Raw genomic sequence first — 17043 nt, 5'->3', positions numbered from 1 at the left:
TTCCCGGGATTTTTGAGAACTGGAGCTTGTAGCCTAGAATTGTTCTTTCTAAATTATTTGCTGCTTTAGCTCTTAAAGTTGTACTGTTGTACTGGGACGCTAGACAATAGTCCAGCTGACATGTATGGAAGCAAGAAAAGAAAAGAAAAAAGAAGAAGTGATGTGGGGATAATCAACATTTTTTTCACACCACAGACCTTTGAGAGGCAATAAACTGGGCGACGACCAGCGAAAGAACTTCACCATGAGAAGGGTTCACCTCATAAAACACCAAAACTTTAAAAGGAATAGTTCAACCAAAAATGAAAATGTATGATTTTCCTTTTTAGGTAAGACAAATTAAGTCTCCTTAATAAAATTACAATGAGCGAGGAATGAAAAGCTATGAACATAATGAAATTCAAGTCATCAAAAATTCAGTTGTGAACAATGACAGAATTTTCATTTTTGGGTGAACTATCCTTTTAGGAACAGAGAAAATATATGAGCTGCAAGGTTGTTTTTACATTTTTAGGACAAGTACCCTGATAATGACAGCATTTAAGCGCATTGGAAACAGAGCTAAAAATAAATGGATAAGATTCACAGCAGTTTTCCAACAACCCTTCATCTCCAAAAGGCCTGTTTGTTCCCTCACAGCCTCCGTGTGTAATGTTTAACAAGCTCTGGCTGGGACACTGTGGTCTTTTTCCATCACTGGGTCTAAGTACGGTGAAATAAAGAGAGATTTGTGGTGTCCAGAGTGAAAGTTTACCTAGGGTTGCCGTGAATGGCTCTTCTGAGGAGCTCTGGCTGTTTTGCATGTGTCAGTGCAGTGGGTCCACCCATCTGTAATGCAGTCACAAGCAGCTGTGCTAGCACCTCAGCCAAGCACTTTGCCATTAGCTTATGCACTTAACACAGGCGATTATGAATGCCTTTAAACAGTGTTTTTGAGCTTGAACACCTGAGAGTGAAAAACACTGTGTACATGCTTTAGTACATGACATATGACACACAATGAAGTCCATTAAGACTGTGGCTGTCACTCTATGAAGTATATATGTGGAAAAACATGGCCTGGTCAGTATTGCTTCAGTAATACACCAACCTGTGTCTTCTTTCTGAAAGATATATTTATATTTCCCAATGGATAGTACGTACAAAATAGAAAGTCAAAGGTTGTCAGCTCGACATAGTATTCCCATGGGATTTTTTAACGATGCTTTTGTCCAGGCTTTTTGAGCTAATAATAGCTAATATCAGCCACAAATCACATGGATAAGGATTTTGTGATGATTCGATTTTATTAGTTTCATCTTAGCTTTCTTTGCCAGTTTCATACAAAGTAGTTTGTTCAAATCCAAACATAAAATGTAAATTAATACATTTAGCTCAATGCTAAGGCTTTTATGCAAACACAAACAGTACATAACAAACTATCGCCTGTATATCAAAACTGTAGTACAGCACGAGTTTACTAGAGAAGATGCGTTTACTTTCAGTCGCTGTTAAGTCTTGGACAGGCGAGCAAAAAACAGCACCGTGAGAGTGTGAAGCGCTTCAATTCAGCGAAGAACTCAATTGATTTAAACTAGTTTAGAGCCAGAGGAAACCAAAAGGAGAAACACTGTGGCCTTTCTACAAATCGCCAACCTTTAGCATGGATTTACTATAGTAACACCAACTGCAGCATGGTATTATGGCAGAAATGTGGAATATTCATATTGAATTTTATTATATTATTGACATGTATTGAATGTATTAATGGAGCAACGGAATACATTTAGCCTTCAGTTTTTTGTTATTAAGTTATAGTGTTTTAGCATTTATACTAAATGTATTTAGACAGTTTTCAATACAAATGCCTAGAGACCATATATATTTTTTATTATATATATATATATTTACCATGGTATTGAGGTGCTGTGTGTGGTGTTAACTGTTGTTATCATTATTTAAATGTTTGCTACTATGTAAGACCAATGGTCAATTTTAATAAAATAAAATAAAATTTTTGCACTATTTTTGCTAATAAACATAAATTTACATCTGTATTATAACTGCCTACTTAATGTCAAATGTGCATTTCTAAGAGACCAAAAAAAGGTAATATTATTAATTTTGAAACTTGCACTGCAAACTGTGCTAAACATACATATCATCAATGTAAGGTAACACAAACCTGTCTCTTGGTTTGATACAGTATCAGTAATTGGGACATGCCGAAACTAAGAAATTAATATTTCTATAAATATATTTGTTTTGTTAAGGACAAATGACTGGAAAAAGTATAAAGAATTCAACGTGAACTGTTTGTCATGTTTTGACCATAAAGAGTAATAACTGTCTGGTTTCTATAACTTTCACTTAGGAGCAAAAATCAGCCTTTAAACTCTGCCTTTAAAAGAAATGTATCATGATAATTATCTGGAAAATATTTACTTGTGCTAGTTTGAACTTTATGCAAAATAAAAAGTAATAATAGTAATAGCAATAATAAAATTAATCACCTTAATAGCTTAATTTTCAGAACATGTAGCAGTACACGTAATACATGAAAATATTTAGCTGCCTTTAAAGTTTCAAAAACTCCTAAAATCTTTAGCAGGCATACAAAAAGACATTCAAAACTTTTGTGGTCAGGAAGATTCTCTTCTGCTCACCAAGGCTGCATTTATTTGATACAAAATACAATAAAAATAGCAATATTATTCACAATTCAACTATTCAAAACCTGTTTTCTATATTATATATCTAATTATATATCTAATTTACTCTTGTTTACTCTTTACTCTTCTAAGTTTACATGGTTTACTTCTAAGTGACCATGGCCTTGCTTTACTCTTATGTTTAGTAGATCACCAAACACAGAAGTTGAATTAGATTAGAAGTTCATTTTTATGAGGTTTATTTAGAAGAGATAATTACACAACTATTTTCATGAGCAGACATTCAAGAAAATGTGACTGCGCCAAAATCAAATGAAAGACTATAGCCATGATGACAGACTGCAGAAATTCACTCTAATTCTATCAGCAAAACACTGCTGTCAGTATCCCATAATAATGACACACAGCAGATTCATGGAGACCATGGGAAACGCTTACATGCCTCTTGCCCTGAAGGCACAGGCCTGGCATAGGAACGCATCATTTCTTCATTTATGAGTATGTTTAGTTTAATTTCTTGTCAGGAAATCTATTAATTATTCTTCACCCGTCTATGTGGGATATACAGCTAATACGGCAATAAAATAGAAAAAGTAACACGACAGGGAATGGATCTTTAGCCAAGGCTGACAGACACGAGCCAAACATTAGCAACATGATTGCAAGATATTTATTCTTCATCATTTTATCTTCTTTTTATCAATTTCAGAGGGTCATGAACAAGTAAATGAAACAAATGATTTATTTTACAATCAACTGAACGGTTTCTTTGCTTACTTTGAAACTGAGGCAGGCAGAGGTTAGTCTAAGACACTTACAAAGAAAACAGAATCAAACCAGATATATGCTGGAGGCTTTGTGAAGTATTTTACCCCATGATGTGACTTTGAGCACAGCTTTAGAGATAAGACAAGTGCTGGAACATCCTCTCAGCAAAAAATGCCTTTGAACCAACTCCAAATCCAAGAAAACATTCCTTTCATTCAGCACTACATTCAGCTGTATCCTTACTGAAACTTCTTACATACGCAAACCCATGGCCATCATCAAGCCCAGCATGCTTTTATTTCATAAGTGGAGTGGGACGACATTTAAAAGACAAAATTAGCAGAGACTGAAAAAAAAGACAAATAAAGAGTGTCCATGATAAAGATGAAGGAAATATTGAAAAATTCTTGTTTAGCCGTATACATAACTAGTTTTTTGTAACATCCTTTGTATTCAAGTTTGAATCACATGGTTTAAAGAAAACATGCGGAATTTTCCATCCCAAAAAAAAAAAAAAAAACAGAAATTGTTGTTTTTGAAACAACTTCTTGTGCGAGTTACACAACCAGCAAAAAATAAATAAATAAAATAAATAAACATTCATATTAAACTTAAATATTAGTATTTTTGTTACGTACACTAATTTATTTTACAAAATAAACTTCTGGTCGTCCAAAGAAACTGAGTTTAGAAATAGCTTGAGAGTGAGAAAATGATGGGGGTGAGAATTTAAATTATTGGGGGGGGGGGGGGGGTATAACTTTAATGCTACATGAAAATGTCATGTAGTGTTACTGTGGAAATAAAAACTAAATGCTATTACAGTCCAAAAAGTAAAATAAAACAAAAATATATTTTCAAACTAAATTACAATTAAAAAAAATGTTTTATTACAAACAACAATTATCATGAATTAACATGAATAATCAGTTCATCAATTATCATTAAATTTTCTCTGCACATCAAATTTGGACAGAAGTTTTGAAACGCATAGAAAAATATGAAACTTATTTTAAGTAACTGGCTGTTTAATGACTAGGTAACTGTGTCTGTCACTATTGGCGAGCTCCAGCAGTCTTCGCATACCTTAAATGCTCTGTGCTCAGCTATGTGAAACATGGACGAAGTGGCTGAATGATGAATTGATCGTTAATCAAACAGAATTATTCCCCGATCCAATGGGATTAAGGGATTATGGAGCAGGAATAACCGGAAGGGAGGGGCGTTTGGAGTCAACCTGGCTTCCCACCATCTCTCTCTTCATTATCCCGATCATCTGAGATTTGGGGAAGAAAGGAGGTGATTCTTCATTGAGAGGTGTAATCCTCCTTTCTCTCTGAGGGTGTGACTGGGATGAGGGTGTGATGCTCAGGGTGGACACTGGAAAATAGACTGTTACACGTGCAATGGTTTGGCCTCACTGATTTTAGCCATGGCATAGATTTTTTACAGCTTCCTGCCAAATAAGGTTAGCTCAGCCAGCTTGTATTACTGTACAGTGGTGCCTGCAAGTGGAACTGAGTGCAAACTAACCACATTTAAAGCCATTATAAGCATGGAAAACTGAAATAGCACCACTACTTCCTTACTAGTAATTCAGTCATGCATGGGGAATAATGACAAGACAATTTGCACTTTTGCATGCATTTCTAGATCTTGGGTTTATGCACTGGAAGATGAAGTGTGTGCCAATTGGTTTTCAAACACCCTGAACTCTACTGGTTGAGTCAGAAGTAGATATTTGTCCACTCTAATACACAGCAATTTTGAAAGGGCCAAAGTGTAAGGATCAAATTACATCATTATTATTATTTTGCTCAGGTCTATTAATTTATAAAAAAAAAATACATTAAAAGTTATGCATACATCTCATGAGTCAAAACACTAGTAATGCACCAAAATTTCAGCAAATGAAAATACTTGCAAAAATGATTTCAGCTAGATTTGGAGGGCCGAAATAATTGACCAAAATGAGGACGTTAAATTAGCACTTTTCAAATGACATGCTTTTGTGTTATCAAAGCCTACTTCATGTAATTAACCTGAATAATCTACAACAATATGCCGCGTTTCCACCGAAATTACCCGGAACATTTGTACCAGGAACTTTTTTTCCCAGGAACTTTTTCTCCCCAGACCTGTTGCTTTCTGCGTTTCCACCGCGGTGCAAAGTACCGGGAAGATTAGGCAAATAGACTGGTGACGTAGGTCTGCGCGCGTTTCTCAATACAAAGTACGCTGATTTTGGACGTGCATTCTCTGTAGTGCGGACTTTGTGCATTCGACTCGGGAGTGTGATGTCTGCGCCGATGCAAATCCGGCTAATCTGCAAACAGCAGCGTACTTGATAACTTCAGTCAGCTGACCATGGCTACAGCAATTTTCCTCTCTGTGTATTTACAATAAAACGAAATAGGATATCAAATACCACTGCCTCCTTTCGTTTTCATTTAAACATAATAACAGCTGCAGAAATGTACTTAGTTCAGGGATATACAGCCATTACAATAATAATACAATAATACAATAACGAAATATTATATAGATTTGCCTTTTTTATTTTCATTTTAACATATAGATAAATTGAATACAGACCAAAGATAACCTGTTAGATTTACCCAAAATGAATTATATTTTATGTTTAACCACTAAAGAGACAGAGCCAGCGGCACATATCAGAAGGTCTACCCGAGGTGAGGCTGCTTCTCGGCGGATAGATGATCACTGAGCTTCCGCTGATCGCGTCGAGCTGACCGTCTCTGAGATCGGCAAAACACATTTTTAAATAGGTGCTTTCTTTATAAATAAACCACAGATTTGACTTTTAAACAACTACATTCTCGCCTGATATACTTTTAGAATTACATTTCATGACACAATAACAGTAATATTTTGAAAATGATCCGAATAAATGGTGGTTGAACTCAACCAATCAGGATGTTTAGCGCCCAAGTCCCGCCCCTCGAAAGTTCCGGAACTTTGAAAAAGTACTACCTCACTAGCAGGGATTTTCTGAGGGGCATTTTTTTACCCGGAACTTTATTTAGTTCCTGGTTCCTGCGGTGGAAACACACAGAGTACCAGCCCAAAGTCCCTAGTTCCTGGGTAAAGTTCCTGCGGTGGAAACACGGCAAGAGTGACAATATCGATTCCTTGTTCACCACAACATACATTGACCTCAGGAAAGCCAATGTCCATCATTAGGTAGCTAGAAAAGAAATGAACTCTAGAGAGGAGCATTTTGTTAAATATATGCACTATATTACATATTAATTAGATTTTATCTTAATGTATGTTTGAATAAATGTCTGATGAAAAGTTATTACAGCCTCCTAAAGCCCTGCATTTCAGCCCGAGCCCGACGGGCCCCGACTTATTTATGCCCCTAGGGCCGGGCTTCGGGCCAATTTTCACGTTATAGCTCACATGCGGGCCGGGCCTCGGGCCTTTTTTGGGTTATCCTTCTATTTATATTTTTAGACATTAATAAAAAAAAAAAAAAATGAGAAGTTGACGTCGACGATAGAAAAACAAACATAGACATTTCATAACCTCATAACTTTCATAATCTGATAATTCAACCCGTTATAATTACACTGACATACTGACATGACAGTCTCACGCACGCACGCACGCACGCTTTTCCGTCAGCATGACCCACGATTATACTTCACTTATATCCACTTATTGTAGTAGTAGCTATTATAGGCCTCTAAATTAATGTATTAATCATAGCCTAGTTGGCCAACTAATAATTATAAAATGATGATTCATGCAGCGGCGAGCATTTCTGTGTCTGCACCTGGGCCACGCAGCAAAGAAGAGAGCGCTGGCCGAGTTTGAAAACATTGTGGAGCAGGACGAGGATGACGACGATGAAGTACAGCAATACATGCGCCTCAATCACAACATGGAAGGTGATGGACGAGACCCTGCTACCGCAACTGTCAAGACTGGCTCGCTCTGTGTTTAGTGTCCCGCCAGCAGCAGAAGCGAACGTGTCTTCAGCGCAGTGCGAAGAGTGATAGAAGAGAGGAGGACTGGGTTAAAACCTTCCACTCTGGATGCTATTCTTTTTCTCCACGATGCTCTGTAAGAGACTGTTCTAACTTTTCATTTGACTGGACTTTATTTTCGTTTAACTGTTGGACACTAATGGAAAAAAATAATGTTCTGTGGGGCATTTTTGAGGTAAGATAACCTGCAAGTTTGTTTTTAATTAATTTAATTTGTTTAGATTGTAGGCTATTTCTCATTTCGTTTGCGAGCGCTGTTGCGAGCCTGCCTCAGTATTTAAATTTTTTTTTTATTTTACTCACTGTGGTTTAATAAATAAACATATATTAAACTAACTGTCTGTGTGATATTCTTGAAGTGTTTTATATCTATGGATTTTATTGTAGCCAAGTAAAGTATTAGCGTTAATTTGAGAGGCTTAATTGATTAAATATGTTTTAGGCTATTCGCTGTCGGCTTGGCTGATTAACGTTAATCGTCATTTAAAAAAAATGCTCCAAACATTTTTCTAAATTAACTTGATAAAGAAATGAAAAGAAACATAACACAAAACTGACCCCTTTTTTAATTGTTGCAAATAGGGCAGGCTTCTGCTGTGTAATAAAATAAATAAATGAATAAAAACACGGGCTCGTGTCGGACTCGGGCTGATAATTCTGATGAGCTGTCGGACACGGGTCGGGCTAGGGCCTGAGCGTCTCGGGCCAGGGCCGGGCTCGGGCCTAGATTTGAGGCCTGTGCAGGGCTCTACAGCCTCCATTTAATTAGTAGAAAAATAATTTAAATCATTCAAATGCTGATATAAAAATTGCCTTATGTGCAATTTAAATGTTTATATGCACTCAGATATTATTAGATTTTAATAACTTTATTTTGATTATTTTTTTTAAAAGTAGAAAAGCTGTCACTATGACAGAACCCTTTCAAAAGGCACAAAAACAGTACATATACTAATGTATACACTTTAGGTAGAAATCTGTAGAAATTTAAGCTACTAAAACGCACCTTTCGGGAGTAAATAAGGCACAAAGATACAGCTTTTGAAAGGGTAATGTCCCAGCAGCAGCCACTTTTCTGAAAGTGCACCGTGGTGCTTTCAACATTGCGCTATATCTGAGCTGTCACGTCAACTTCAGAGGTGGGATCTGTTTGGCTGAATAATGGAAGACAAGGAAGTGTTTGGGATAATACACTGATATAATACAATAGCGTTTCTATTTTCAAAACAGCCAGAGGCCTATACAAAAAAAAATATTCAGTCACATTTTTGAAAAACCAAAATTGTTGAGATACTATACCATATTATCCAGTTTAATGCATGTCACTTCAACATTGATGCTTCAAAATCTTAACTTTCAGTAAGACATGCAATCACAAGCTAGCTGCACAGATGGACTAGCTGTTCCCATCTGCACTGGGATCTGTGAGCAATTAACTAACTAGCAGAGGTAAACAGATAATGAACTATACCAATGATCCATGACACCAGTGAAATCTAAGACACAACAACAACTTTGTGCATGCATTTTAACTCACAGACTCAAATGTATGAAACTAAACTCTAACAATCTAATTACAGTATACTTCAGCAATAGATGTAGATAAAGATTATAGATCAGAATGCGACTGAAATCCTCTCCCAATAACTGCCTCTTCTCCTCCTGTAGGCTGCTGCCCAGCAAAAAGTCGTTGTCCATCTCTGGTACAATTGCTTTGCTTCAGTAGTCACAGCTAATTTCCTCTCACCCAAACAAATATGTGAGTCACTGTGCGGATGTCCACAGATAAAGCCAATATATTGTCAAAAGGACCCCAGGTCAAACCCCCTCCAGTGGCTTGTAACATTTCAGCTAATGGATTAGTCAAAATGAGGGCAGATGCAGCTGTCGTGTCAGGCTGTCTGTCTGTGGCACAGACCCGGCTTACTGTACTCACCCGGAGCCACATTTCATATGGCTTGGCAAAGCTCTGCGGGGGAAAAGGCAAGTGGCATATGTCAAATCGCCACATGTATAGTTCATCCAAAATGAGAATTCAGTCATTATTTTACTCATGCAACCCATTCAAGTCATTATTACGTTATAATCTTCCCTTTCAGTGAGCTGATACTTTTAAAAATGTAAACGAATCAGTCGAATTGGCTCACAAATCAGTCAAAAAGTTTAATTTACAAATCAGTCCAGTTTGTTTATGAAACTCACCAGCTCTTCAAATCATGTTCATTTTAGCTCCATGTAAAAAACACAGAAAAGAAAAATGTTGGAACAGCACGAGGGTAAGTAAATTATAAAATGAACTACTCTTTTACAGTCAAATGTGACAGGAAAGGAGAAATAATACAAACAGATGAAACTGGACGTGGACACAAGGAAAAAAATATAAACAGAATGAAAAGTTTAGTCTGCTTTTAGATCGGAGAAATCATTTTTTATAAGCTACTCTCTCCAGGTTCACCTTAACATCATATAAAAACACCATACATGGCCTCCACAAGAAACCTCACTTATGTCACGGCACATATGCACCACTGAATATTTTTAGCTCAACAACTTGCCACACTTGCTATCATGAAGAGGAACCTCACACCGGTGGGAGACAAAATTACAAGTATGTGTAAGTTGGAGACAGTGAGAGTGTTTTCACACATTCAACAGTTACTCAAATGAACTGAGCAATCACCTACCCCAAAGAGATCATGCTAGCCAAAACTGTCCTCGGCTGTTAGCACACGCAACACCTCCACAAGCTCCTTAATCTCTCCACCTGGCCCCAGTCGAGAATAAAAATACAGGAAAAGCTCACTCTGGCAAAGTAAACACCCAACCGTGCACTAATAAAAGGGGTTATTTATGATCAAGGTACACTAGCCTAGCATTTGAGGTTTAGCTTCTCAGCAGGGCACTGACAACAGACGTGTATATAAAGTTAAAATATATACATTCAGAAGATCATCACTGCTAAAGAAAAAAGTACAAAGTTTTAATTTGAGCAAATATTAGATCTCGTGTGGTTTTATTGGCCTAACATAGTAGTGAAAAGGGAGAAAGCTGGTGTATGGAAGCTATCTGAGGGTTGTTAGTCTAAAAGTGTACCCAACAGGAGGAAAGGAGAGGTATGCAAGGCCTTTACACATGTGACCAGAAGTAACGAGAAGCCCCGGGTGGGCTTTCTTTTAACAAACACACAAGCTGGCATGGTTTCACAAAGGCAACAACCTTATTTCGGTATTCAATACACAATTCTAAATGTGGGAAATATGTGGAATGTAGTGAATTAGCTAATTTAAAGCAAATTATTTCCAGTACAAAACTAAGTCACAATGTTAAGGTATTTTGTGTGATTTTCAGCGAGTTTCTATGTGGTTGCTAGAGTGTGATTTATAGGGTTGTTTTTTTTTTTAATGAAATTTTTCAGATAAAAATTGCCATTAAAATTTTTAAATGTGACTTAATTTTTTTACCAGGTTTGCTGTGCTTGCTTGGAAAATTTGCAGAATCACTGTAAAAAATAAAAATAAAATAATAATAATAATATATAGGGTATATTAACAATATTGTAAAATTTTATTTTATTGTATGACTATAACATTACAATTTAAATATTAGGCTATAATTTCTTCTTTTTCAAAATTTTCAAACCATTACACTTTTCTTGTGGCAGCAGATACATTTAATTAACTCATATCCTATGGAATTTGATAACACTAAGCCATATTACAATTTGGGTTTTAAAATAATGATGGTGGTAAAAATAGAATACACTTGTAAAACTTTTAAGAGGTGCGCTGTATTTCTGCTCTTGTATACAGCGGGCCGTGCTGACCTGAAATACAACAATAAAGAGAGAGAGCCGATTTCAAATCTCTTTTAGAGCTTTCATCTGTTTGCCAGACTTATTAGTGAGCATCTGATCTTCTAACCCATCCTCAGATAACTCGTGGTATGACCCACAGCTTTGAGGAAACTGACCTTGCCATGGCAGCACTGGCATGATATTAGAACCCAGAGAGATTTATCTTCTTTCATTTTGTTCCTCAAGGCTCTTTCCACATTCCAACACATTCTTGTAAACACTAAATATTATTTATCTACTTTCCATTTTTCAGTTCTGGTGTGTATAACCTTCTACGTGTAGGCTTGAGGATTATAACTCAGGTTAAAAAAAACAATGACAGAAAAACCATGGACCAAATACGAAACACATTTAGACATCCCTTTACCCTTTTTTTTTTTTTTTTTTACAGTTATTATTTTATTTTATTTTTTTATTGCTTTTTGATTTGATTTGAAGTTATTAATTTCTGTGGCTTTTCCTGGCCTGGAAACCATCGTTTTTAATTGCCTAATATGTCAAGGATTCATGATTTCTGGTATTTGTTTAGAAATGCAAGCCAGTGCGTGTAAAGAAAAGCCTGAAATCCAGATATTTGGTGTCTTATTTATCATCTAATTTCACAACTCTACACAATAATTATGAGTTTTCTTTGTGTTTCTTGGCTGAAACATAAAACAGTGCAGATGTACCAGATCACTAAAATGTCAAGTTCAGTGCCTTATGGTTAAAAGTCATCGGAAGCTCTTCTGTCACACAGCAACAGATGCTGGGAGGCAGAATCATGACCTCCTAAAATACCCACTCACTAAAAACTTGTACCTTACACCTTCCTCTCTTTAACAGATTTAATGAAGATAAAGAAACAGACCAAAAACTTGGATGTACTATGCAATCTTTCAGTTTTTGCTCAGTGACACATATAAGCTGATGACACAATGCTGATCAAATCGCTAAAACAAATCTTACATAATCAGTATCATTAACACAAGTTTAAAACACACCAAAAACACCAAAACCAGAATTTTAGAATAAGCATTTAAATGAGATGGCCAGTCTATGTCTGCTAGCACCTGTTAATGCTGGCACCCTCCAGACCCGTGGTTTCACACCACACTCCCATAGAACATGAGGTGAGGGGTTAATCTGATATTGTGCTGAAGGAAACTACAAAGCATGCGAGCAGATGGCCATCTTTGAGGTTTCTGCTAAAACAAGAAAACCAGAGATGGAAACAAGAGAAGCGTTTTTTACTTTAACCGCAACATTTTTGACTTGACGTTCACATCTTTGTACAGATAATGAAGAAGATAAAACAGTGCAAATGTACACGTGAGGTATATTGAACCTTAATGTGTTCCTCTATGGGTAGATATGGGGAAACCAAATATGGGTTGGGTCACGCATTATTTTAATGTGCTTTCGCGTTACAATAATGCGCTCTCGCTGCTGCTTCTGCACAGCTTACGCATACTGTATACGCACTGCAAACGGAGTACGTGTAAACCTGTATAATGTATAACAAATATATTTCAACACCTGAAGCACTGCTACAATGAGCTCTTTGACTAATGCATGGCAAAAAAAAAGAAAAAGTCCCTGGACACGGGATTTATTTATATTTTTTTGCCATATGTCTAGGCATTTTGTTACACCTTTACTTAGTGATTATTTTGACTTATGTCTGTTCTAGAGACCTTTTGCAACTTTTCTTTTGTTTTGGAAATGTTTCAAATTCATACTGAATGCATGAAATCGCAGAATTGATCAAAGAAATAGCGATAGTTTTTTTTTTTTTTTTTTTTCATATCGCACAGCCCTAGTCTCAAGCCTCCCGGTTTTCATCCAAATTATCTTAAATTGTGTTCCAAAGACGAATTGAGCTTTTACGGGTTTGGAGCGACACAGGGGTAAGTGATTAAATGACAAAATTTTCATTTTGAGGTGGAGTAACCCTTTAACAGAGTATGAAAAGTGCAATGGACAGTCAGTTAAAAAGTCCACCACAGTCTTCCACACAACATATATACTTCTGTGAGATCCGGCAGCTAAATAACGTTTGCTGGATGTGAGAATGTGTGGGAGTATGAACAACTTATTTTTTTTTTCTAATGGGAGGAGGGATGCCATCAGCCACACATTAAATATTTACACAGTTATAATCATGCAACAAACGGTTTTTCTGAAGCTACAAATCTAGCTACAGTCAAAATGTTTACAATTTTTACAAATAAAAAAAAAAAAAAAAAATTCTAAATGCAACATTAAAATCTGTTGGTTAACTGTAAGTTACCTTACCATGGAAAAATGTAAAAGGTGTAACAGGCCATAACGTAATTTTACTGTAAAATACTGTAGAATTGATGTGTTTTGTAGGTAACAGCTATGCATTATATTGTATTGTCTCTTATATTTGTTATCAGTGCACATTAGGTGATTTGTGTTACATTTTATGTTTCGTTAATGTTTATTGCATTATTTTACTGACATCTGTGTTACCATGATGGTCTTTTTCCTTTGTTTGACCCTGTGAACAATCAATATCCAAGTACTGATATGGACAGACTTTCATCTAACCGGTTTAATTGTGTGGTTTATATTTTATCTCCTGTATTATTTTGGTGCTTATCAATATTTTAAGGTATAAAGCAGATTTAAGTAGACTCGTAATTTACCACTTAATGAAATATGTATGGCTGTAACGTGTAAATTATACAGGTGCCAATATGCTATCCAGTAATAGAATTAAAATAAATCTTGATCTCTGCTGGTGACTCTTATTTTAAATTCCCCTGCATAATCTAAACTCATTCCAATATGAAAATATTCACAATAAATATGAGGTTGCTTTGTGTTTATTGGCTAAAGCATGAAACAGTACAGATGTACCAGATCACTGACATTAAAAGGCATCTAAAGATCTCCTGACACAACCAAACACACACACAGCCGAAGAATGCACCATGGGGCAACAGATGCTGACAGGCAGATTCATGACCTCCTAAAATACATGCTCATGAAAAACCCTCGTACCTCACAGCTTCTTCTCTGATCACCTTTTAACCGAGCTACAGCGGGGTTTGGTGTATTTCAGCTACTTTCCCCTGCAGGATTCATGCTGGATGAAGCCCAGCTAGAATTGCATTATCTACTGTAGGTCTGTTAGTCCTGACTGGTACAATTTCAGTCAAAACAAAGCATTCACATGACATTTTAAAAAGACAGATTTTTGCTTTAATCCAACTGATATCGAACATTTAAAATGCATGTAAACACACATTTTGACAACTAATCTAGTTAAGCACAAGGAGTTTATGTATCGGAGATTTACTGTTAAAAGTGCACTTAGTAACTTTTTGTTTACTGACACCTATTAGCCTGGATGTATGAAGATTTACTAGCTGCTGCTGATTTACATTTCTTCTGACAATGATTTGTAAAGTACTAGCCAAAAGCTAGTAAACATGTAAACATGTTATTAGTAATGTAGGACTCATAATGCAAGGATGTCCGGTCAAGTCAACATGAAGCGGTGGCCCTCTCCGTGTAAAAAAAAAACATTTTTTAACTGTATGTCTTAATTTAAATCATTAAAACTGTTTCTAATAGGCACCTTCATTTTATTTATTTACTTTTTTTGTGCGTGTAAACCATTTTGATTTACTCCCCAAAAAATGAGAGCACTTTAAGAGCAGCTGATCATGACAGTTTATTATGGTGATGCTTCTACTGCCCAGTTTCATGTATAACCTGAAACACTGAATCAATAAAAATATATATACTGTAATTCGATATATGATAGTATACACATTAACAACAAAACAACTCAAATATGACTAAAACAATCTTTTTCCGACTGCAAACTCAGAGACTGAATGAGCTCCTCCAATAAAGCAACTATACGTGACAATACAGACTTCACATTCAGATACACAAATGTGAGCATTTAAGCGGAATCCGAAATTATACTGAAAAAGACTGACGTTTGGATTTAAACGATGTTGGCAACTTTTGTTTAATCTGTGCCCCCTTTCAATTGGTTAATTTCCTCAGCTACCACAGAAGTTAATGCACTACTGCTAACTCCAGCGTCCACATTAATAACAGATTAAACCGAGCACGCGACTACATAAAATATAAAACCCAAAGCAGTGTTTAAATCAACAGTGCTGTTCTTTCCTTACCTGCATTTAAAGCGTTGAGATCTTCTTCGGAACAAAACGGCGTCGGTTCGCCTCCCACAGACTCACGGTGAGTTGAATCCCGGTTAATCCGCGTGAGAGAAGAGACTTTCCGTCTGTAACTTCACCAGGAGAACGACTGCCGCCCGCCCGTCTCTACACACGTGTGTGTGTGTGTGTCCACGCAAAGAATGATTTCCTAAAAACTAATAAGTGAAATGTGTTTTCATAGCCGCTCAGACTCCGGGAAGCCCGTCTCTGGCTGTCTCTCTTCCGCGGCTCTGTGTGTATGTTGAGGGATAACGGGAGGTGAGCGTCGGTCGGTTCACAGTGTGTTATTGTCCGCGAGTGATGGAAGAGGGCTGGGCTTACATCAGCTATCCACTCACCAGAGATGAAAACAGCCATGTTTATTCATCTAAATGCTTTCTTTGCTTTCGTTTGTTTGTTTGTTAAAAACAACAAAAACAATCATTTTTTGTTAGCGTAGCCTAACATCAAAACAAAAAAGTTGTTTTGTTATATTAAGAAAAATGTTGGCTATTTATTTGTTTGTTGAAAGAAAATCTTATTTACTTTTGTTTGTTAAAACAGTGTAGTCTGCATTTGTTTGTTTGGTTTGTTTGTCTGTGGTCTTCACTGAATCCTCTTGCTGGAAGATAGTTCAATAAACAAACAAACAAACAAACAAAAACCCTAAAACACAGATGACCTTTGTTTTCTTTTGAAAGACCCATGAAAGAATAATTACAGAACTGAAATCTATCTATCTATCTATCTATCATTTGTCTATCTGCCTTACTGTATATCTATAATCTGATTATTTCTATTTATCTACCTGTGCGTCCGTACGTCTGTCTGTCCGTCCATCCATCCATCCATTTAAAAATTATAGTTTATTTCACATTCAATTAAAATATAAAACTCTGCTACTTTAGCTCATAACACACGATGTAAAATGGAAGCCTCATTCAGTTTCATCTTTATAGAGAGGATGACAGGGTCAAAGGTCACATTTGGGCTAGCTATAAATCCAAACAAAGCTTGAAACTGAGAGGAAATGCAAAGTAGTGTAGGAAACAAAAATGACAGAATATTTTAAATCAGTTGATTTATTTAGGAAATGTAGTCATTTTCCATCTCTGATTGCATCATTCTAGATATTCTGTCTTTGGCAGATTTTCAGAGAGTGTATACGCTCATGGTCCCACAGATGGTGGGTGTTTGTTTGAGTGGGTGTGTCTGTGCGGTGGGAGCTCACAGAGCCAAAGAAAGAACACACAAACACATTCATGAAAACACACCCAGTCGTGCCACACCTCTCATCCAGCATCACCGTCATGTGACCAATCCCTCTTCACCTCACAGTGGGCATCATAAAAATACAACCAATCTCCTGTCACCTCTGTGTATGCCCAATGGGCAGTCTCCTCCACGCCTTCAGAGTAAACCAACATCAAGGCCTCATTCTTTTCCACAAACACACCATGTTTATTTGCCCATATCAGAGCAATTCATTGCTTTGAAAAACACAGTGTAGCGGAGTATATTTTGAATACATGTGTTACAGTTAAGGACACTTTCTGAGTACATTA

The 17043-nt window shown here is 36.5% G+C and overlaps 1 protein-coding gene across 1 annotated transcript in view; it reads right to left on the bottom strand.

Annotated features, from left to right (window-relative positions):
• LOC132129716 (plexin-B1-like) overlaps positions 1-15783 on the bottom strand; it is a 79368-nt gene extending 63585 nt beyond the window's left edge. Inside the window, exon 1 of the mRNA XM_059541402.1 lies at positions 15452-15783. The gene's annotated coding sequence lies outside the window, so the exon portion shown is untranslated. The remainder of the gene's footprint in view (positions 1-15451) is intronic.
• Positions 15784-17043: the final 1260 nt, after the last annotated feature.

This window comes from Carassius carassius, chromosome 46 (assembly GCF_963082965.1).
Source record: "Carassius carassius chromosome 46, fCarCar2.1, whole genome shotgun sequence".
Lineage (NCBI taxonomy): Eukaryota > Metazoa > Chordata > Actinopteri > Cypriniformes > Cyprinidae > Carassius > Carassius carassius.
This window is presented reverse-complemented; position numbering and strand designations above follow the sequence as displayed.